Here is a 23,740-nt window from a genome sequence, read left to right on the forward strand (position 1 = left end):
AATGAATTAGTTGGTAGAAATAGAATGAGGGGCTTCTGCATCTATAAATAGCTCACCCTACTAGGCTCTTCATCAATCCAAGTGAGAAACACAAGAGAAAAGCTTAGAGAGAAAAGCTTTAGTGAGATAAAATTAAGATCAATTTTCAGGGTGTAATTGAGTTGTGAGTGTTTTTTGTAAACGCCTGTAAATTTTCTTTCTTTAGTAAAAGATCTGCAACAGCCTGGAGACATAAGCATAATTGGCCGAACTCCGTTATCAATTTCGTGTGTTATTATTCTGCTTTTATTTCGCATTCTCACTAATCTAGTTATAGGGAAATTACTTGTTTAATTTCCCAACATTCATAACCAAATCGTCGTAACCTTATAACATAACTAAAATCTAAATGATCGAACCTTAAAAAAAATAACGTGATTGAGGATGCCGAAGGTTTTTTTTAATCATGGATGTATATGTTTTAATTATTGAAATAGAGAATAGTTTCATTGAATAGTATAGAATCACAAGAAGATCAAAGTCTTACATAAATTTGTGCATGAACTTAATAGATTCTATGACATATGTATCCAACACTCAACTTAATTTTCAAAGGAAATAAATTAACGTAAGTAAACTTACTTATAACTTAAGTCAGATAGCGAAACATATCAATATTATAAACTTGATAACAAAGATCATACATAGTATATTCAAACCTTAAGCTTCAAACTTAGTTTGGATTATACATCGAACTCCATATCAAAACTTATTATATCAGAAACCTTAACATGCTTGCTTTCAAATATATCATATGCATAACTCTGTAGTAATTTATATGTAAATCATAATAACCTTATAATATAAATAAAAAATTAAATGATTAAAACATTAAAAAAAATACCCTAATTGATTGAGGATGCTGAAGTTTATTTTAATCATGAATTTATTTGTTTTAATTATTGAAGTAGAGAGTAACTTGGTTGAGTAGTATATAGTCACAAGAAGAACACTCCCATTTTGTTATCTGATCCTAAAAGAGTTCCAATCACTGTTTTCAGGATTTTAATTACTAGTTCCAATCGTCTAGCAGAAAAAACTCTCAAAATCAAGAGAGAATATCAACAATGTAGTCTTCATATCCCTTGAGAAGCTTTTGGTATTCATCGAAAATGTCACCAATCAAGTTAGTATCTCCAACTGGCATGGCATCTAATAGTGCCTCAGCATCGAAACACTCGAGAAATTCAAGGTTAGTATAGCCGCTAAGTCGGACCACTGGCTAGGAAAATCAGAAACTTGGGCATCGATGGTCGTTCCCTTGCATCTTGCATCGCTTCTGGTTTTTGGTTGATGCACTTTGATCTCTTGTTTGTCCTTTTCCGTAGCTTTCTTTGGTTTACGACTGCTTATATTGAGTCTTTTGTTGAGATGAGAATTCCAATAGTTTTTTTTTATATTTCATTGTCGGTCTTGCCTGGGAGTCTTTTAGCAATGAGTGACCAACGGTTGCCTTGAAGAGAATGAATGCTGATGATAAGCTCCTCCTCCTCAGGAGTAATGTTTCCTAGCTTGATATCGGGTCGGAGATAGTTCATCCATCGTAATCGCTCTGATATCATGTGAGAAAGGTGCCATTGATGGCATGGAACGAGAACGGTCGGTGGCCGGAGTGTGGGAAGAAGTAAAGAGTGACGGTTGTGTTTGGGATTTAGTTTACAAACAGAGAATGGAAGAAATATGAGTTAATTATCAGTAAAATGATTACAATTCTTAGGTGAAAACCCCTCTTCTCAGCTGGGCTTTATATAACCTAAATTACCATCCAATACTAACTAATTACTACTAACAAATTTTCAACTGATTATAGTTACTTGTAACTACATTCCAACAGTCGGCAGCTCTTCCCGCACCGAAGGAGTCCTAATCAGAGCAAGAAAACACACCAACAACAATAAAATCTACAACAACTAGAAGAAGAAATGATAGATAGAGAGAATTACCAACCCTTTTATACAAAGATCTCCAACACCCTTCACCCTGAGCCTGTACTGATTGTCCAAGGACCTCAGTTCAAACCTACCTTGGAACAGCATGGGACTCTTCCCATTTCTCTGATATATCAAATTATCATACTATGAGAATAGTGTGATTGCTCCCACCAATCCCCTCGATTCATTTCTGACTGGAAAGTCGTTGGCTTGGAACATGTTATTCAACAAACCCTTAATAATGACATCTAATGTGAATAATTTGGTATTAAGGTATTTGATTTGATAATTTTTTTAATAATACATAAATTTTGAAATTAATATTTAACACACCAATAATGTGTTCAACAACCTTTCTCATTTTATCTGCCCTTCTACTATGAACAAGCTAGTTATTCCATGTGCGATCTGCAGGAGCCTAGAATGTATGCAACATGTATACTTTTGCACACACACAAAATGCGTGGAGAATTTTTTTGTTGTTGGATAAATCAAGATTTTATTATCCAAATAGCAAAGTTAATTTACAACCAATCAACCAATCAAACAAAAAGAGCATTACAAACAAAACAAAGAACAAAAGATTGGTTAGACTATCCCCCATGCATTACAAAGGTAAAAATTAGTTCAATCTAGTCTATTAATAGATTTTCCCCTTAGCCTTATACTAACAGTATCTATGATTTCATTTAGCAAGTTGTCAAAAGTTCAATATCTTCCTTGAAAAAGTCTGCGATTGCGTTCTTGCCACAAAGAGTAGATATAAGCGTTCTAAGAAATTTTCAAGATAGTGGTGATAAGCGATTTCCCTTTCCACATTGAGCTAGCTCGAAAGACCATGTCATCCCAAGTCAGAGCAGTGTAGTTCATTCCATTCAAGTGAAGAATAGATTTCCAGAGTTCAACATCCAAGGGACATTGAGAAAACAAATGATCCCTTGTTTCATTAGAGGTTTTACAGTTAACACAAATACCAACAGTGCTTAATCCCATTCGTTGTAACTGGTCACTAGTTGGTAACCTGTTCAAGATGGTTATCCAAGTAATCAAACTATGCTTTGGTAAGTACATAGGATACTATATGAGTCTATGCCATTGAACTTTCTGCCCTTGCATCTTGGTTTTCCCCTAGATTTCTTTGCTTCCCGAATACCAGAAGAAAAAAGAGGGTAAGCAGTGTTTCTTAGTTTGAGAAGTCTCTTAATACTCCAGCTGGTATTAGAACCAGCCTCGAACTGCCAGAAATTATGCCCCTTAAAAACATAGTTATTAAGCCATGCAACCCAGAGGGAACCATCACCTGCAAGGATCTTTCTAATGAGGCTCATAATGCATGCTTTGTTCCAAATTGATATATTTTTTAGCCCTAAGCCTCATTCAGACTTTAAAAGACATATTTGATCCCAACTAACTCTTGCTCCAGCTGCCGGTTTGTCAGCTCCTTTCCAAAAGAACCTTGAGCATAATTGGTCCACTGATTTTAAGATAGAAACTGGGAGGATTAATTGTCTACACCATAAATTACTGACACTAAATAAGACAGATCTGATTAACTCAAGCCTGCCAGCATAGCTTAGATTTCTAGTAGACCAGTGGAGTAACCTTTTCCTTATTTTTTCAAGCAGTGGTTCACAGTCCTTCAGATTAAGTTTCCGGTAACAAGAGGGATTCCAAGGTATCTAATAAGCAGGAAACCAATTTTAAAGCCAAATTTTTTTTTTCAGTTCCTCTAAAACCCTAGAGGAGATACCTGCAGAGAATATCTCACATTTGGAAGAATTTAAATGAAGACCAGAAATTTGATAGAACTGATGGAGAACACTCAAGACACCAGCCACAGAGTCAATATTTCCTTTGCATAAAATCAGTAGATCATCTGCAAATGATAGATGTGTGAGCCCGATCTTCTTGCGTTTTGGGTGAAATGCAAAATTCCTTTGGCAGCAGAAATATTAAGCATTTTAGAAAGGACATTCATTGCAAGAACGAAAAGATAAGGGGAAAGAGGGTCCCCTTGTCGTAGTCCTCTGGCTAGCCTAATAAGGTTCCATTTAAAGTAATAGAATACCTAGCTTGAGTAAAACAGATTTCAATCCAAGCAATAAAATTAGGAGGAAGATGGAGGGCTTTAAGGATTGCGGATAAGAATCTCCAATATAATTACTAAATATGTAATATTTAGCAAGTATAGATATCGTTGGTTAAAAATAAAACATAAATACAATATTTTGTAAAAATGACGAATTCAAATGCTAAATATGTAGCGTTTGATGAATATAAATATCAAAATGGTCTAAAGAATAATATAAATATCATATTTGTAAAATAATAAATTCATTTATGAAATAATATATTAAGCAAAAATAACCTTTGCCCTTGGGTACTATTAAAAGCCTTTCGTGAATTGGGTAAGTCCCAAACAAAGTGACCATAAACGAAAACTTTAAAAGCTCTTTCACTTCCTTTCAACCCACCCAGCAGCTTTGATCAATATTTTTCAAATTATTAACTTTTTAAAGATTAAATAAATTTTTGATTTTTCTATAACAAAATAGTCATATTTCCGAATTTAATTAACAAATTAATCAAACTTCCCTGTCATGTCATGTGATTATCTCATATAGCCTACTATATATAAATATATATAGTAGATTCTCACATCAATATTATAACAATAAATGAGAGTTTTCATCAATTAAAAGATAATATTAATATAATTTTTGAAGTTCGAAGATTGAATTGACATAATTAAATTAATTTGAGATAATATGAAAACAAAATAAGCAGAGAAGAAGAAAAAGATTCTAATGTCATCTTCTCGTACAGATCCAACAAAAAGCAGAACTGGATCTCTCATTAAATATACATATAACTGTTTCTAAAAATGTAAGGTTTCCAAGGCCCAAACCCTAAAAAAGGGGACATTGTTCATAATTCTTCATAATGAAGCAATGTTAAGATGGATACAATGGGTCCCCATTAACACTTGTCGATCTTTTCTCTCTGTCGAATCTCGACTTCACCGGCCACTCTCCCATCATCGTAAAATAATCTTTCATCTGAAACCCTACTTTGGTCCTCTTTTTCTCCCTTTCTATACTATCATTCACCATTGTTATGTCCATTGAAAAATAAAATTATCCGTATTCTAAATTGATGTCCCTCCTTTGCAAATCACATTTCATTGGATTTTCTTGAGATTTTCGAAGTTATTGAAAGTCTCCAAAGATTTATATCATCCAAATAACTATAACTTTGACTCAACCATTATCGATCACATCATTAACAAAATTTGTTATATGATAGTCATATTTATTTACTATGTTAATCTTACGGATAGACATCGTGGCTTTAAGACTGACACTAGCATAAAAAACCAATATATAAACCGTCATGCATGGGTGAAGAAGGGATCTTGAACTCTCTTTCTCAATATATCCCTCTACTCTTTATTCATCTTCTTCAATTCACTAGAATCATCGATTGCGATTGTTCATCCAAACTAGGATTATAGACAACACAACTACAATTTGACCATCAACCTAAACAAACCTTTCTCCTCTTTTGGTTTCATCACACAACATTCATTTTGCTGTTATTCGGTTAGTTGGCATTAGCAATAATAAGGTTTTCTTTTAAATCTCAAAACGGTAACTGTTGTACTTTCCCCTACCAATGGCATATCAGATCTTTGGGGTTAATTTCACCTTTCTGCTTTGCCTGCTAAAAGGATGAGAATTACATCTAAGAATCAGATTCAGTTCTCATTAATGTCTTGAAAACCCTTTTACAATCTTTTCAGCTTTCACTCTTTCTAGGGTTACAATTTGAAAATGTTTACTTTCCTTGGAAAGCATGCTTCGCCCTAAAAAATGGGAAAGGAAAGGGGAGGGGGTCCAATTTAAGGGCAATACGCAGAAACTATAATGAAAGAAGATGATTATTATTACGTTATGTCCCTTTCTAAACCTACAGTGGCGCATGTGATTGATGTTCTTTAGAGTTTTGGCTTAGGGTAGAGGTGGAATTGTAGGGCTCTTTTTTTCCCTTTTGGCATTACTAGCAGTTACAACATATTAATGGCAGTAATAATACTAACCCAACTATCCAAAATAATTACCACAATCTTTCTTGCAATTTGAGCTCCCTAAATCACTAGGAATCACCCATATAATTCCAACAAAGTGCCTTTGTCTTTTCTTCTAAAGAAAATTTTAAACAAGTTACCATCATTACTTGTTTTAGATTCATTTACTAGCTTAATATGTACACTCAAATTTGAATTTACCCCCTCACTCCTTCTATCTTAAAATAATTATACCTACTTTGAGAAAGAGAGGGATATTACAATATAGTAGATTCTATAAATTAAGCACCTCAAATTTTTAATATGATGCTCAGCTTGGCAGCTAGGGAAATTTGTCTCAGTGAATTAGAAAGGTATAATGTGAAAATTAGGTTTATTATTTTGGTTTCTGTTTTTTTTTAAGTATTTTAGTATTGATGTTTCAAATTTTTTTTATCAAAATGATCCATGGATGAAAATTATTATTTCACTAACGCTCAATACATGTTACTAAGATGGCATTTCTACATGTTCTTAATTATTGGTATGTCACATGTCATGTCTCTCAAGATCTTGATATGTCATGTTCTTAATTAGTGATGACATGCCATGATATTTATCACTATTTAAAGTGACGATATGTCGTCATATGTCACGTCAGTAATTAAATATATGTAAAATTATCATGTGAGAAATATATATTGATCGTTAGTTAAGTAATAATTTCCATCCAATATGGGTATTTTAACTTAAATTGAAACGTTTGAGCTAAAATATTCTTAAAAAAGAGCACGGTCAAAATTTGGCATTATGCCGATTGGAAAATGGAAAATAGTATTCAAGAGTTTTAACGGAAATGACCGCTTTGAAGAGAAGAGAAGAGACTTTGTATCATTATTGGCACAGTGCATGCAGGCGATAAAATGTTCGATAAAAGGCATTTGAATCCTTTGCTTGAATGTTTAGCAACCACAGTTACGACTTTACAACAGAGTCCATGGCCTTCAAGTAGTTCGATGTGAAAAGAAACAAAGTAAAGTTTGTATAATTTTTCAGCATACAAGCAAACACAAAAGCTGACAAGGAATCTCACTACCCTCTCCTTCAATGGAAGCTAAAGCTGACAAAGGGCTGTGAAGTGTGCCTGCATAAGCTTTTAGAATTGTCCGGTGAAAGTGCTGCAGAAATGCTAATGAAGCATTCGGTTCTGTGTTTGCTTACCATTTCCAGAGGAACAGATTATCATGTAGGGATGGATTAATGGGTACTAGGTGTGGTTATACTCTTTAAAAATTTTAAATTTCCATGTAGATTAGGTATATCTTTGTATTTTTTATACCCTTAATTTTTTTTAATTTTCACCCCTAAAATTTTAATAAAACTTATTAATTTTACAATCTAAACCTAAAATTTTGAGTTTGTCCTCTAAACCAATCACCTGTTTCATCAATGTTTCCTAACAGCTTCCACCTCAAATAATACTATCATTAAAACATATAGATTTACTTATTGGGTAGAAATGAAACAGATTGATTGCGCCTTGGCACGGCTGTCCCCTACCAAATTGGAGGTAAAGTAGTCCAACTATATGCGAAAATGCTAGACAATCGTGAATTATATGAGTTATTGTATTTCCTCTAGATTTTCTCTACAAAATTTTTCAGATAATCAACGTCCCAAGAATGAAAATCATCCATCAGCCCTAAAACCATGGACTGTAGGTCTTCGTTTAAATCATTACGGTGAATCGCCTATAACTGTCACAATCTCAAATGTTACCATCAAAATAGCTCTAAATAAATTTATCCTTGTTTTGCTTAAACATAATTCCATATTACTAGGATTGTAAATGAGACGAGATACTCGAGTTTGACTCGATCAACACTCGACTCAAGTTCTTAATGAGCTAAATCTAGTACTTTATACTTTATTCGGAAAACTCGTGGGTAATTCAAATAATAATAATTTTTAAAATTAAATTTTTAATTTTAATTAAAGTTAAACTTAAAAATTTTAAACTCGTAAACTTTCAAATTAAATCGAGTTCAACAAAACTTAAACTCGATTAGACTAGTTTACAACCCTAAACATCACCACCATTTTCAAATATATTTAATGGAATTTCGAATAACTTTTTATATCAAGCACTTCCGATTGATTGCAAATTCTAAAATGAAAATGGGAATTTGATGAACAAAAACCTACCATGAATGATAAAAAGAAGTTGACCGGTGCATAGTGATTGATCATCGGTAAAGCCATTGCAGAGAAACAAGAAAGGAAGCATTTATTAGCAAAAGTGAAAGAGATTAAAGGCAGCAACCAAGCATTAATGAACCAATCATGAAAAGAAGAAACAAGGTCCGGCTCTGCCGAGGCCCCACCTAACAGTGGTTAGTCTCAACCCATATCCTTTGGAAACTAAACAAAAGCTCTCCCCCCTCTTACGATATAACCCATCATCACTCCCGACAATTATTTTCCGAACATTGATTTAATGAAAACAAAAAAGAAACTGTCACCAGAGAATGTCTACCCTTCTTTGGAACAAACATCTGTCGCCTCACAGCTTGGATTCCCCTTTTCCTTCCTTGGAACCCCAAACCAATCCATACATCAGTGGAATACCAACTTCTCAATGAAAACAACACTATTCTCTCCAGATATGATGGACGGACTGATGATTAATCATGACAACAATTTTCAGTTTAAACTAGTGATGTATACTAGTTGAGTCTAGTTTGGGTTTTATTGAATTTGATTAAAGAAGTCTAAATAAATTCAATTAAATTTAAAAGTTAATGACTTTAAAATTGTTAAGTTATATTTAAATTCCAAATCAAAAATTAAAAATAGATACAAACCTAATAAATTAAATTTATAAATTTTTAGATTTAACTTGAATGAATCTTCAATTCAAACTCAAACTTAAATATTTAACTACCATATATTGTATAAAAACAAAATAAAAACGATCGGAGAAAATTCCAAAGTGAGAAATTTGCGGGGTTTGTAGTGCAGGTGATGGAGGAGGCAAAGTAGCCAGGCGCCTCAGCTGCTGTCAGTGGACTCGACTCCGACTTTGGTTACTTCTGGAGACGGGTCCAGACCACCATAGACTCCCAGGTGGTCCCCCAATATTTTATCTTTGGGTGGAATGATACTATGTCACTGTTCTGTTATGATGATGTTGATAATACGCAATAAATAACAACAAAATTAACTCCACATGAAAAATTAATATATTATATAAATTTAAAATGCTAATTATTTAAAATAATAATAATAATAACAAATAAATTTAAGAAATTATTATATAAATTACACATCTATTGACCATATGTAAGATTTTTTTTATTAAACCAAATGTCCGATTTAAAATAGTTTGGTCCTATTAAGTTTTTCATTTGATCTAGATTTAAATTTTATAATAATTGTATTTCTTTTTTCGGTATTAAAATTTAAAGATAGGAGTTTAAAATTTTAATATTATATTTTCAATAAAATGGATATATATTTTTTCTTTTTTCTTTCTCTTTAATATTTTAAACTATATTATTAATTTATCTAAAATAATAGGTATGCATCTGACTCTATAAGGATAAAGTGCATCCACCCTGTACATATATATTCCATATTAAACATAAATATAGAGGTCGGTTCAATTGCTAGGGTAAGTGAATTCCTTCCTAGGACCTAAGTTCGAGTCTTCCTTCCCTTTATAATATTTTCTTTTGTAATATGTTTTTCCTCCGATCAATGGTGATATGTGTCATCATCTAATTAGATAATTAAATTTATTTACTTAAATTTAAGTTATGATCAAATTGATAGAATGTATAAGTATTGAACCAAATATAATTATACCAATTTTATTGACTACCACGTCATTATTTCTATTAATGTTAACTGCATGTGACTTGATTAACATCATTCAAATAGTTAAGTGGTTTGATTGATAAAATTAAAAGATCGGTACTGAAAACAAAAAAGGACAATATTTAAGTTATCATAGATATAGTTTACCCAAAAATCAATTATACTCTCAATCTCGATAAAAAATTTGTTAAAACTCTTTGTCACATCATTATTCATATATATATATAGTCACGTCAATATTGTGAAATATCATATCAATATAATAATTCATCACATCAACATAATAATTCATCACATATAATTGTTACATCATCATAAAATAAACATCGATTTTCATCGATAAAAAATACATTGATATAATTCATAAAATTTAAAACTAAATTAATATAATTAAAAATAGGTCATTATTAATTTGATACGATAATAATGATAAAATTTCCTCTTAAATTTATATTTAATAGATGTATTTAATTTTTTTTAATGATTTTTGTGTATTTTTGTGTTAATGGATATATAAAAATGTTTTAATTATATGTTTAGTTTCCGTTTATAATTGTAACCTTCATTATAATTATGGATTTTTTCTTTTTAATAAAAATAACAATTTCTATAAAAAATAAATAGATATAATTTATTTTCTCCCATAATTTACAGATAAAATAAATAAGATAACTTTTTTATTCAGTCTTTTGTAAGCAAAATGAGGTTGCCAAATAACTAAGCAATTGAGAAATGATTACACATGCAAAAAGACCAATGTTTTTTTTTATCGTTTAAATTTCCCTTGTACTTTAGAAATTGAGTGGACCTGGAGATCTTATTACTCTACCACTATATAGTGCTGAATAGCAAATATTGACTTTTTTTTCTCTTTTAACTTACAAATCAAACATTTTCACTTAACAAGCAGGCAGGAAAATTATTTAATTTTACCTTTAAACTCGTTTAATTATAAATTTTGTCATTTAACTTATGTTGACTTATTAGTACATGATCTGATGTGATAATCTAAGTATGAATGATGATATGATAGAGGAGTTGAATTGATTTTTTTAGCCGAGCTTGACAAACGTCGTAATTGTCAAATAAAGTATTCCCATTCTCAAAATGAATAAATAATTAGGTAGTAAAGAGAAGTAGAATTAATCCACAAGAACTTTAAAGCTTCTAACTTCATATTGTCTTGATATGAATTTAACAGGAAAATAAAAGGAAAAAGGTTTTTTTTAAATAAAAAGAAAAGTGAAGAGAAAAGATTTAAAATTGCATAAAGTAAACAAAAGTAAAATCTGAAAAGTAATCGTTAAAATGAAAATATCCTCAAGTTTCGCTTTGCCTCAATTTCAATTGATTATCAAAAGAGATTTTACCTTGGGAAACATGTCAGTTGCAGCCTACAAGGGCTAAACTGATGAGTGATTTATTTTGTTACAATTTTATTGTTTATTACTTATTGTCTCTTTGATATTGTTAATTTGGGATGTTTTGATTTGTTTTCTATGCATGATTTTAATTTCCATAAACAGCATTAAAGTAGCAAAGTTTTGCATTTTTTATTCTAGAGTCGAGGTTGGACACAAGAACATGAATTAAGGCATGACAATATCCGATGTGGCAGATTCTGGCAGTCTAGTCACATCAGCTTTCAGAAGGCGATCCAATTAGCATCATCTAGAAGGATGGGTGTACGACTTAGATTTAGTTTGAATTTGATTTTTGGAATTATCACTTGTTTATTTTAGGATTTTATTATTTGAATGTTTTAGGATTTTACCTTAATTGTTTTTACTTTATTTTTAGGGTTTTAAAAAGTTATAAATATCCTATCAGGGTAAAGCTTGAAATGTACTTCAATTTAGTTTGTTCTTTGCTTTTTCATTTTATAAAAGTTTTTTTTTTTTTTTTACTTCAAAGTTTTTATTTTAAGTGTGATTTCTATCATGCTTAGCTAATTTTCCAATAAGCCAAAAGCTTAAGCGATGACTTAATTTTGATCGTGAGAATTAAAAAACACCTAATATCTTTGGACATCTTTATCAATTTTTTGGAAACTTGGATTGGCAATGGACATTTCCTTTAAAAATCTCTACACTTTCAATTCAAAAAGATTTCGTTGGTTTGATTGTTGTTTTGATTTAAAGTTAGGAGGAATGATCAACTTGTAGCACATTCGCCTTCCTATGAACACTTAGCGGTGGTCCACTAAGGGAAATTTAGATCAGGTTTGATTCTCATTGAGACAACATAACAGAGTCAGACTTTTCCAACGCTTAAACTATATTAGTGCTAGCAACGATAGTCATGGTTAGACCAAATAAGAATTGAATTCCAAATATTGGCTTTGGATTGTTGGTTTACCGGAGAGAAATATTGGCTTTGGATTGTTGGACCAGATTACAAGAGTTGGGCCTTGTAGACTGTAACCAGCATGTATCCAAAATAAAATCCTCTTTGATGATCAATTGGAATTGAGGCAAAGCGAGACCTGAAGCTATTTATTTAATTGATTTTCTTCTCAAATTTCCTTTCGTTAGTTTTCTATATTCAATTTTTCACAATTACTTTTATTTTTTTACATTTTTTTACTATTTCAATTAAAATCCCCTCATTTATTTGCTTTTTCACTTAAATCAGAATCAAAACCATTCAACATCAAAAACTCCTTAATTCTTACGAATCGACATTTTCTTCTTTATATTACGTTTTTAGCTTACTTATATGAGAAAATGGCTTATTTATTTGACAATATACGTTGAATTGAGGCAAAGCGAGACTTGAAGCTATTTATTTAATTGATTTTCTTCTCAAAATTTCCTTTCGTTAGTTTTCTATATTCAATTTTTCAAAATTACTTTTATTTTTTTTACATTTTTTTTACTATTTCAATTAAAATCCCCTCATTTTTTTGCTTTTTCACTTAAATCAGAATCAAAACCATTCAACATCAAAAACTCCTTAATTCTTACGAATCGACATTTTCTTCTTTATATTACGTTTTTAGCTTACTTATATGAGAAAATGGCTTATTTATTTGACAATATACGGTGCTTGTCAAATTGGCGTCGTTGCCAGGGACTTCGACAAAGATACTGATTAAGTTTGTTATGATTTATGACCAGGCAAAACGCGAGCGAACTAGTAGGTTGTGATCTAGAGATCGAAGCATGAGCATGAAGAATTCACACATAAATGCTTCGAGAAAAAAGACAACATTGACGACAATAGAAGAAACAATGCCAAAATAATCAGATTCGAATCCCAAAGCACCCTTCAACGTTGATACACATCTTGTGCCAGAGAACCGATTCTGATGGTTAATCGAATAATTCGGGAACTAGTTGTGACACTAGTCGTTCAAAAGCCATTATGCATTGCATTCCCGAATGGAGAAACATCATTCGAGCTTAAAATGAGTTTGATTTGTCTTCTACCTACTTTCCATGGGCTGCTGAGAGAAAATCCTCATAAAAATTTAACCGAATTTAATATGGTTTGTTCGATAATGAAACCACAGAGAGTATCCAAAGATTAAATTAAATTTTGTGTCTTCCCTTTTTCCTTATATGATTTTTCTAAGGATTGACTTTTCTATTTATCTCTTAATTATGTTAATTCTTGGCTAACATGACTCATCTTTTTTTATAGGTTCTTTCCTGCGGCGAAGGCGAGCGAGTTGAAAATAAGCATCCTAGGAGTACGGCAGAAGGATGGAGAGTCGTTATACGACTACTGAGAGTGATTTTAAGAAACTCTGTGCTAGCTACCCACAACATAGACTTTCAGAACAAACACTACTCCAATACTTTATGAATGCATGCTCATGTGGGAGATGAATATGATTGGCGTAACTAGTGGAGGGACTCTTGTGAACATGACTCCAAATGTGACAATAAATATAATTTCTTCCATGGTTGCTATATCTCAACAATTTGGCTCTTCTAGTGAACACTTTGGTTGGGTTCACAAGATAGTACAATTTCCTTAGAAAATAAAAATTGATAAGTTGGTTGATATAATTCAATATCTCATTGCAGGTAAAATCGAAACAACCAGACTATGTGGAATATGCATAATGTCGAACCATCCAATTGACTGTTGTCCAATGCAACAAGAAGATGTTGATGCACAGGTTAATGTAGTGGGTAATTTTTTGGGACCTCCATAGAGACCTTAAAATCCCCACGCCAATACCTATAATCTGAGATGGAGGGATCACTTGAACTTTAGCTATAGACAAAAACTGAGACCAAATCAAGCTTATCAATCGATACCACTTCCCCATCAGCAGTATCAACCGTAGAAGTCGTCACTAGAATCAATTATTGAACGTTTGGCGATATCTTGAGAGAAATTCAAGTTAGGTCTGAAGCTCATTTTTAAGAGCTTGACAAGAAATGAGTCAATTGGGTCAAGCCGTGAGACGCTTAGAATCACAAAGAAAACTATTATATCAAACCGAGGCGAATCCATGAGAAAACATTAATGCCATCACCCTTCAGAGTGGTACTATTATAAAACCACCATTCCTAGAAGATGTAGTTGTAGGATCCCAGAAGAAGGAAGTTGACGCGATATCCCTGAGAGAAAAAGAAAAGGTTGATATAAGGTCCTAGAGGAAAAACAATGATGAATCGCAAGCTCCTCATACGCTATCTCTCTATGTGGTTCCACCTTCTTTCCCCTCCAAGTTGGTTAAATGCGATAAAAACTAAGGAGAATGAGATACTTGAAGTTTTTCGAAAAGTGGAGATAAATATACTCATTCTTGAGGTGATCCAAAAAGTACCGATATATGCTAGATTCCTGAGAGACCTTTGCACAACCAAAATGAGACTTACTGGTAATAAGAAGGTAAATTAGGTGAAAACATCTAAGTTGTTTTTCAATGTTCAATGATTAATTAGCAAATCAATTAACCTCAAGATCCGTAATAACTAAAATAATCCCTAATAATCAATTTTTGCCTCTGAAGTGGAAAAGCATGCTTAGAGTTATGTTCCTACTCAAACACCAGAAAACTAAACCAACCAAGGTATTAGTTATATCTGAATGGTTCAAATGGTTGAATTATATGATAAATCGAAAGAGACGACTATAATAACCTTGAATAATAAAATAACCCAAATTCCCAAATGATATGTTTTAAAGAAATGTTTTGTAGACAAGTTTTGAAAGTACCAGTGAAGCATTAATATTTTTAACGACCCCTAAGGTTATGGAGACGACCCAAGTACGCCGGTCATCATGGAGACAGCTGCAATACATAAATAAAAAATATCGTCGGAATACATACTGTTCCTCAAGATTCGTTCAACGATGGTTCTGAGATGATCAGTTCGACTAGTGTTGTCAGTATTGAAGTGTGAATATTCTTGAGTGTATCGATCCGAGTGGTCGACAGGTATCGCAGTGCTGGGATTTGTTCAGCTCGAGTTGACTCGATATCCTGAAAAATTGACATGAATCTTGAATACCGTAAATCATTGTTTCACCCTTATTGGATTATGTTTCTAAGAATCCACTAGAAATCAAAGTGTCTGAAATACCCCTGATGGCCTAAATAATGGAATCTCTCTAGTTTTATCTTAAATCTTAATTTATTATGTTGCAAAGGTTCCTAAATACCTTTATAAAAAAAATTAGCTAACCCTTATTCACATATATAATGGGGTAAGGGGGAGGTAGGATAGTAGGCTGCCCCAAACACCAGGTTGAGAGCAGCTTCCGTGAGAGACCTCCAAATTAAAATTGCCCCCAGGGACTCGATCCCACGACCACAAGGTTAAGAGCCTTGTGCTTTACCAACTGATATACCTAAATACCTTTATGATATACCTAAAATCATAAATGGTCCTAAAGCAACAATCTCTGAATGTTTGCTTAGATCTGTTAGCAATTAAACCTTTTTAATAGGGACATTGATCCTGAAATCCGATCAATTTTGCATAAGTTCGTACTTTCTATTCCTGGTAATTTCCAAATGCCTTCGAAAAATATCTGGATCCTTTAGTGTGTTCCCTATTTAAAAATGTTTTCTCTGATTTATATAAAGTATAATTTTTGATATCTGGTTTTTAATTTCCGACACAAGGTACAATTAGCTCCTGATTTCTGATATTAATGTCTATTATCTGATCTTTTTTATTGGGGTACTGTTTGGGTAGGTGTCTGGAGACTCTGAGGTTCAGCTAGTTGGTAAATTATTTCTATTATAATTCATAATGGACTCCTAATCCTAGAGGTCTAGGGTAAGTCCTTATGGATATCAGTTCTGGAGTACTACATTTGGTGTACGATTGGAGGAAAACTTGTATTTTAAATAAAAACAAACTTTGATTTCTCTTGGATTTTTACTATGGGTCACTTCGGTGGCCCTAATGTGACAATCGGTTTGAGGGTGTTTCAACGTTTATTTTTTGAAATGATAGTGTAAAGATTTTTAAACGAAATATTGATTGCCTATCCAAGTTTTTAGAAAATTGAGAATATTATCCAAATATATTTAGTGCTTTTCATTTCTCACAATCGGAATTGAGTCATTGCTAAGCCTCAAGCTGAATGGAAATTTATCTAAGCATGATTGAAATCATACTTGACATTTTTGAAAAGAAAATGAAATCCTAAAGTAAAAAATAAAAGTTGAAAGAAAAATAAACAAATCCCTAGAATTTTATAAAATCAAAAGAAATTCATCAAGTTTACTCAAAGGGTATTTTAGTCTTGAAATATCCTAACGATAGAACAATTATTCAAAAATAAAAATATCCTAAAGATAATCAAAAGATAAATCCCAAAGTATTTTCAAATTCAAACTTAAGTTCCTAAGATAATTCTTACTAAGATAACTCTGCCCGTTCACTTTCAGAGAGTGTTAACTAAACCTTCTAGAAACTATTACTGACTGAATCGTTGTATTTTGTTGTTTCATGCCTCAGGTCGTGCCCATGTAGTCTGATTCATGAGAAATAAAAATACATAATACCCTTTTTAGTACTAGTTCTGGAAAATAAGCAAAACAGAACTAAATCAGTTGTATAAAACCAACACAAGAATAATTTCACAAATAAATGCAAATTTGAACACTCATCAAGCTTGAGTGCATAATTGATTTTAATAGAAAGCTTGAGGATTTACTTAATCTTTAAATAAAAGTTAGTAATTAAAGAAATTATTAAATATTCATAAAATTGTAAAAAATAAAAGCTATTAGCTCGACCGATTGAAACTGTCAAGTGAGTTGAATTGACTTTTAGAAGATTTAGTAGAAGCTCGATAAAAAAATAAAAACTTTTGACACAATCACTGTAGAGTAGTTTAAATTTCTCAACCAATGTCTATATTCACTACATTAACTCTTTACCACTAAGGATTTCTCAATTTAATAACTTGAATTGAACCTTCTAAAGACAATATTTAAGCTTTATAACGATATCTTTTAATAATTAAGATAAAATCAAAATTTTAATTAAAAATTATATATATATATATTATACTATCCTTAACATATTAAATTAATTTTTATATATTTTTAAAAATAATAAAGATATGTTTATTTGTTTAAGGGGCTTAAGGTCCATTTGATAATATTTTCTAAAAGTAAAAATCTGTTTTAACCGTAAATTCATATATAATGTAATTTTTGAATTTATTATAATTTAAATTGATATGATTCGTATGTAAATGTAAATATAATTTAAATATTATATTTTTAATTTATAATATATTTTTAATTTATAATATTATATTTTTAATTTATAATATATATTTATAATAGAGATTTTATTTTTAAAACTCTATTTATTTTTATAATATTTTTAAAAGTTAGTTTTCAAAAACTATGAGCACATCGAGGCCTGCAAACCCGTTGTGTTGAGTCAACGTTGCTATATATCTACCGCACGCCTACGGTGCCTGGGTGGTTCTATGCTCCCTCCCACCGCTTAGGTCCGAGCACTCGTCAGTTGCGCTACTTAAACAATGTCGTATTCGATGACGTGGGTACAGATACATAAGGTATTTATGAATAATATAGGACAAAGTTGAACTCATGATTGAGAAGGAATTCTATTGAAAATTGTACCTTTTCTTCATTATTTAAATAAATAAATCTTAATCGCAATGGTCTGGAAAATAATAAATTATAATTAAAAAAAAAGTAAATTATGATATCAATATATATATTATCATTCCTATCGATATGACCAATAAAGAAGTCATCAAATAAGTATAATGGTTAAGAAATATTACTCTTTGAAATTTTAAATTTAAATAATTATATCTATAAGTATATTGTCAATAATTTAAAAAAATTAAAATAAACACTACTTTTTAATCATTCTTAACTAATTAAAAAATAATAAAATGACGACTTATGCGTTATTAACAGCTTCAAATAGTACTAGATTCACAACATAATTTGATGGCGACAATTGTCTAAAAATTCTGATCAGACAATCAACCACGACGACAATCACGTTTCACAAAGATATATTACATCATCACCTCTTCTAATCATATACATTATATCATTGTGCCACACTAGCAAATCGATTCATCATTGATGATACAAACTATCTTCATGCTATATGTTTCAACCGCAGCTTTCTTAAATCTAAACCCCCGCAGAACATTATGAATAGCTCAAAGTTTCGCACCTAAAATTGAGTGACTACCGAAGCTTCTGGAAAATTCAAAAATTCATTCCCGACGCTAGAACGAAGAATTCCTCCCAGTACCGCCTACCGTTGCATGGTCACTACTCCTCCTTACATCATCAGCGTTGCCTTCGATCCAACCGACCAATAGCCTTCTCCATTTAACATTGTAGCTAGCACCAAGCACCAAGCACCAAGCACCAAACGTGATCCCATCACTGAGACAACGAACTTTGCTCACCCCACCTCCTTCCAAAACTAATTTTTAGAGAAAAAACCGACCCTAATAGAGTAAAAAATTGTTTGAATAGTAGTGAGAAACAAATTGCTTATATAAAGTGGAGTAGAATAATTTTTAGAACGAAGATGTTTGTTACGGTATTCAGTAGAAATCGTCAAAATTATATGTTTCTTTTTGAAACTCAATTATTCAAATAAAATTTCCAATTTACTATTTTTTTCCTGATGGGACAAATGAAAATTCACAAACAAATGGCTAGAACCTAGAAAGTATATGCAAAGTAAATGGCCAAGGACGTTTATTCCCATCAGATTTCATTCTTGTCCGAAATAAATAACCTGTAAAAGGGAAATCCATTTTCTTTCACATTATAGGAAATATAAAGAGAGAGAGATCACAGTGCGACAAAACTAAATCCATCATCTCCCATCTCTCTTTTTCCTTTGCTCGCTATTATTATATATTATATATTGAGCTCTTTATCTTAATATCTCTCACCGACTTTCATTTCTCTTTGTATTAGTCTCAGAGGTTAGAGCAGAGAAAAACACCAACAAAAAGCTTATTCTTTTGTACCCTTTTGCTCTTGTTTCTCGGAAGTTTTCGGGGTGTTAATTTTGGTTTAGAAAAAGAAGAAGAGAGCTTAGTTTAACTTGAGTTTAAGCTTAGGTTTCTTTTCTCAAGAGGACTGCAGTCATTTAATGGGGTTCAAGGAAACGAGTTTTGGATTGTGAAGTTTAGTCTTTTTAATGAAAATGAGTGAGAAGGGGTGGGTTCAACGTTAAAGCAAACACTAAAGAATATTGTTGCAGTAATGGGTGGTCTTATGGTGTTTTTTGGCGCTTTGATCACAGAAATTCCATGTAAAGCTTTTTTCTTTTTTTGGTTTGTTTTTTCTTGCAATATTCGCTTGATCTTTGTTTTATTCTTTCTTTTATCGCCACGTTCTAGTTGCTGAAGCATGCATGAATGTTTCATTTCACAAAACAAGTTTCTTTGCTTTTGATTTTTTTTTAAGTGGAATAGGTTCAAAATAGGTGATTTCCTATTAAAATTTTCTCTCCTTTTACCTTCTAATTATATATTTTATACCCTTGGAATTTTAACAGGTTAACAATGGATGCCTACCATGAACAGCAAATGGGTCCATTACTTGACAATATGCTTCTAAAATTCCACATCCTTGGTGAAGGGTAATCATTTTCTCTCCAGTATTTGTGTTTTCCTGTTGTAAATCCAATAACTGTAGTGAAAATACAGTAAAAATTATGGCAAATTGTTTTCTGTGGTTCATTTAATTTCTAAACTAGAGTAAATTTGGAGTTATCACAAGATCTCTAACGTAGCCAATCTTGTTGTTTTCTCAACTCTAGAATAATTGGCCAAGCCGCTTTAACGGGAAAACATCAATTGATTTTCTCAGACTCCACTGGAAATGAAAATATTTCAGGTACATTTTCCATATTAATAACATATTCATAATATTGTTTCACTTAATATGAATGATTGATTATCTTGTCGTTTGAATCTGGGAAATATGCTACTCAAAGACATTATATTGTCTTTTTACAGGATGAATCCGAGTTACAACCAATTTTCATTAGGGATCAAGGTACCTTTCAATTTAATCTGTTTTATCTAAGAATATGTGTACAATCTGCATTTATTTACAATCAAACATGATCTGCAGACAATTGCAGTAATCTCTGTAGGAAGCGCGGAGTCGTTCAGTTTGGATCCACACAGAAGGTTAGTACATGTCAAATGATTGATATATTTTCATCCATATGAAAATTGTGTTTAACTGAAGTACAGCATCCGATTTAGTAGTGGCTGGAGCCATATGTTGAATTGTGATCTTAAACCAGTGGTTCCTGTTTAATCTTTAAAGTATTTAATTATTTGAATTAGTTTACATGATTAGTTTCCAACATTTAGATCTCTTCTTAAGAAAAGCATAACTAATCGATAAATTAATGTGTAAGCGGAGTTGCTGAAGAATGCTAAATTGTTCTTTTGCTGCTCTTGCAGATTTTCGAGAGCCTCGAAATTTTGGCTGAAATGGAGAAATTGTTTTATGACATGGGAAGTTGTCATGAGTTGCGCCTTTGGGAACTGAAACTTGCAATTTTGATGGATTATTTGCTTCCCTCACGTCAGATGGCTGCTCTACAGAGCCAACAGGATGGTCATGTTCCGTACAAAATCTAAACAATTCCTCCTGCTTCGTGCATGAGATTCAAGATCAGAATATGAACTTTGATATGAGCTCTGGTATTAACTGCTTGGCTGCCAATACCCCTTGCACTAGTCGCTGGAACAGTGAGGTTCAATTTTGACTTCATATGAGACATCACAGACATCTGCAAAGGGTGTGTGGGATCCTTCCATTGTACTACCTAAAAAGGAAAATGACTTTGAGCTTGGTGGAAATACAGAACAAAATTTACAGGGTGATTCACATTTACATCATTTATTGCACAGGAGAATCGGTTGATGCGGATTACATACTCTAGACAGCTTTGGCAAAACAAAACAGATTCAACATTCTTTTGCTGCAAACGGTAGACTTCTGGATAGTATAATTAGCCTGCAGAGAAGCACAGAGGAGGTTAACCAAGCTGACTTTACAACAGACATTTCCAGCTCCTTACAATGGATGATCTCTCTCAATGGTTTTCTCCTTTACCCCAGCAACACATTCATGGAGCTGGATCTACAATGACTAGTGATCCTTCATGTTCGGTAGGGGTATGTCTGTGCCATCATATAGGTGGTGATGCAGTTATCGACATTCCGTCCAAAAGGCAGCTAATTCATCACAAAGCTCCTTCACTGATGCATTCATATCTGATATAGAGAATCTTCAATTGTTCATGATAATGGAAAAGATCCGTTCAGTGGCATTGGAATGGGTTTTGGATTTCGAAAAGCTGGGAGCCCTCAGAAGATATCATTATGCCTTTGCTGCATGATGATAACAAGGCTGTTACTTCTGTAATTTCATCATCGACTTCAGAATTGCATGTTCATTCCATGACTGGCAAGCAAAAAGGGTTATTATCTGAACTTGGCCTTGAAAAGCTTCTAGGTTGTGTTAGTAATTCTTCTTATGTTACCAAATCTAGTGTTGAAGACCAATTTTCCACTATTAAAAGAAGGAAATTGAAAGTTGTTCATCTAATTTTCATCAAGGCAGCCTGAAGGACTTTCTTGCTCTGATGGGAGCATGAATCTGGTGCAACATTCACATACCTTGGAAAAGAGTGATAATAGTATTTTCAACGAAGAGATTCACCGAAAATCACATGTAGGCTTATGGATTGATGATAGCTATAGTATAAATGCTGTTTCTGCCACATCAAGAAGCCCACCAGAAAAAGAGCTAAACCGGGTGAAAGTACACAACCAAGACTGAAAGACCGTCAGCTGATCCAAGATCGTATCAAAGAACTCAGAGGGATTATCCCTCATAGTGGAAAGGTACTAATGGCGAGTCTTTGCTTTAATCGAGTATACACTGGGATAAATTGTGCTTTCTCTTGTTAAAATGAGACATCTGTTTCATTGAAAAACCAGCTTACATTATTTTCATAATGCAGCAGTTGAGCATTGATCATTTATTGGAGCGGACCATCAAATACATGCTTTTCTTGCAAGGTGTGACGAAATATGCAGACAAGATTAAACAAGCTGATGAACCAAAGGTAACAATTTTGTTTAATTCAATGAAATATGATACTGGGGCTCATTGTTTGGTGATTGCAGTTCACTAATGTATTAACAACTTACTTGAACTTCAGCTTATTGGCCTGGAGAATGGAAAGCATCACAATACAGTGAGTGGGGGTGCCACATGGGCATTTGAAGTTGGGACTCAGAGTATCCCTATTGTAGTTGAGGACCTAAATCCACCCCCCAAATTCTTATAGAGGTACGAAAAGGCACTTAGCTTTTCCTTTTTGTTGTAAAAGCCAAATAATGTCTCTCAAAGGTGGTTAACTGAATGATGTTGATGCTTTTGCTGAGCCTTTTATCATTTATTTGATACAGATGCTCTGTGAAGATAAAGGGTTCTTTCTTGAGATAGCTGAAGTCATTAGGGGGTTTCCATTGAATATCTTGAAGGGAGTGATGGAGCTCCAAGAAGATAAGATATGGGCACGATTCATCGTTGAGGTAAATGCCAAAGTTAAGATATGAAGGCCGTGTACTGTGAAATCTAAAATATGATTTCAAGGAACTGATCCTAAAATGAATATGACAGGCGGAGAAGCAAGTCAAAAGGACAAATATAATCTGGTCTCTTCTCCCGCTTCTGCAGCAACAGGAGAGCAATGTGATTGATTCTGCAACTCAGCCGAGTGGCAACATAGATGGCGGAGTTTCCCTATTAAACAGCTACCAGCAACCTTTGTTGTCGCCTACTGTCGGCATCGCTGAGAGACTTCAATAATCGAAGCACACATTTAAGGGTCCCAGTAGTACCTTGAGCATTCACATCTAAAGGACCTGCTGCTGTTGTTGTGGAAATTGAAGAGCCAAAACTGAAGATAGAGGAGGTTCTTCATTCCAGTTTTAACTGCCTAGACAGAAGAGTTGCAGTCGGTGAAAAAAAATTTGTTGGCCAATGATTTTAGCGATAAAGATGTGAGGGAGAAGGATGGATTTTGGAGATGTTCAGTATCATCCATTCTCTTAGTTTTGATTGAGAGGTTTTATAATGACCCTTAGCGTTGATATCAAGCATAGAGTTATTATGACCACTCATAGGTTAACAGATTCGATTGATGTTACCAACCATCAATTGATTTTGATTCTGAGAGATGTCATGACGTCTTTCAAGAGTCGTATCAAAGGATCACAATTTCCAAGAGATGTAGAGGCCTGCATTCGGGGATGTCATATTCTCCTAAGGTTTTAATTATGA

At 32.7% G+C, this 23,740-nt stretch overlaps 1 pseudogene; it reads left to right on the top strand.

Annotated features, from left to right (window-relative positions):
• The first annotated feature begins 13,744 nt into the window (after positions 1 to 13,744).
• Positions 13,745 to 23,452, top strand: LOC120172132 (annotated as a pseudogene).
• Positions 23,453 to 23,740: the final 288 nt, after the last annotated feature.

Source organism: Hibiscus syriacus, unplaced genomic scaffold (genome assembly GCF_006381635.1).
Source record: "Hibiscus syriacus cultivar Baekdansim isolate YM2019G1 unplaced genomic scaffold, ASM638163v2 tig00111842_pilon, whole genome shotgun sequence".
Lineage (NCBI taxonomy): Eukaryota > Viridiplantae > Streptophyta > Magnoliopsida > Malvales > Malvaceae > Hibiscus > Hibiscus syriacus.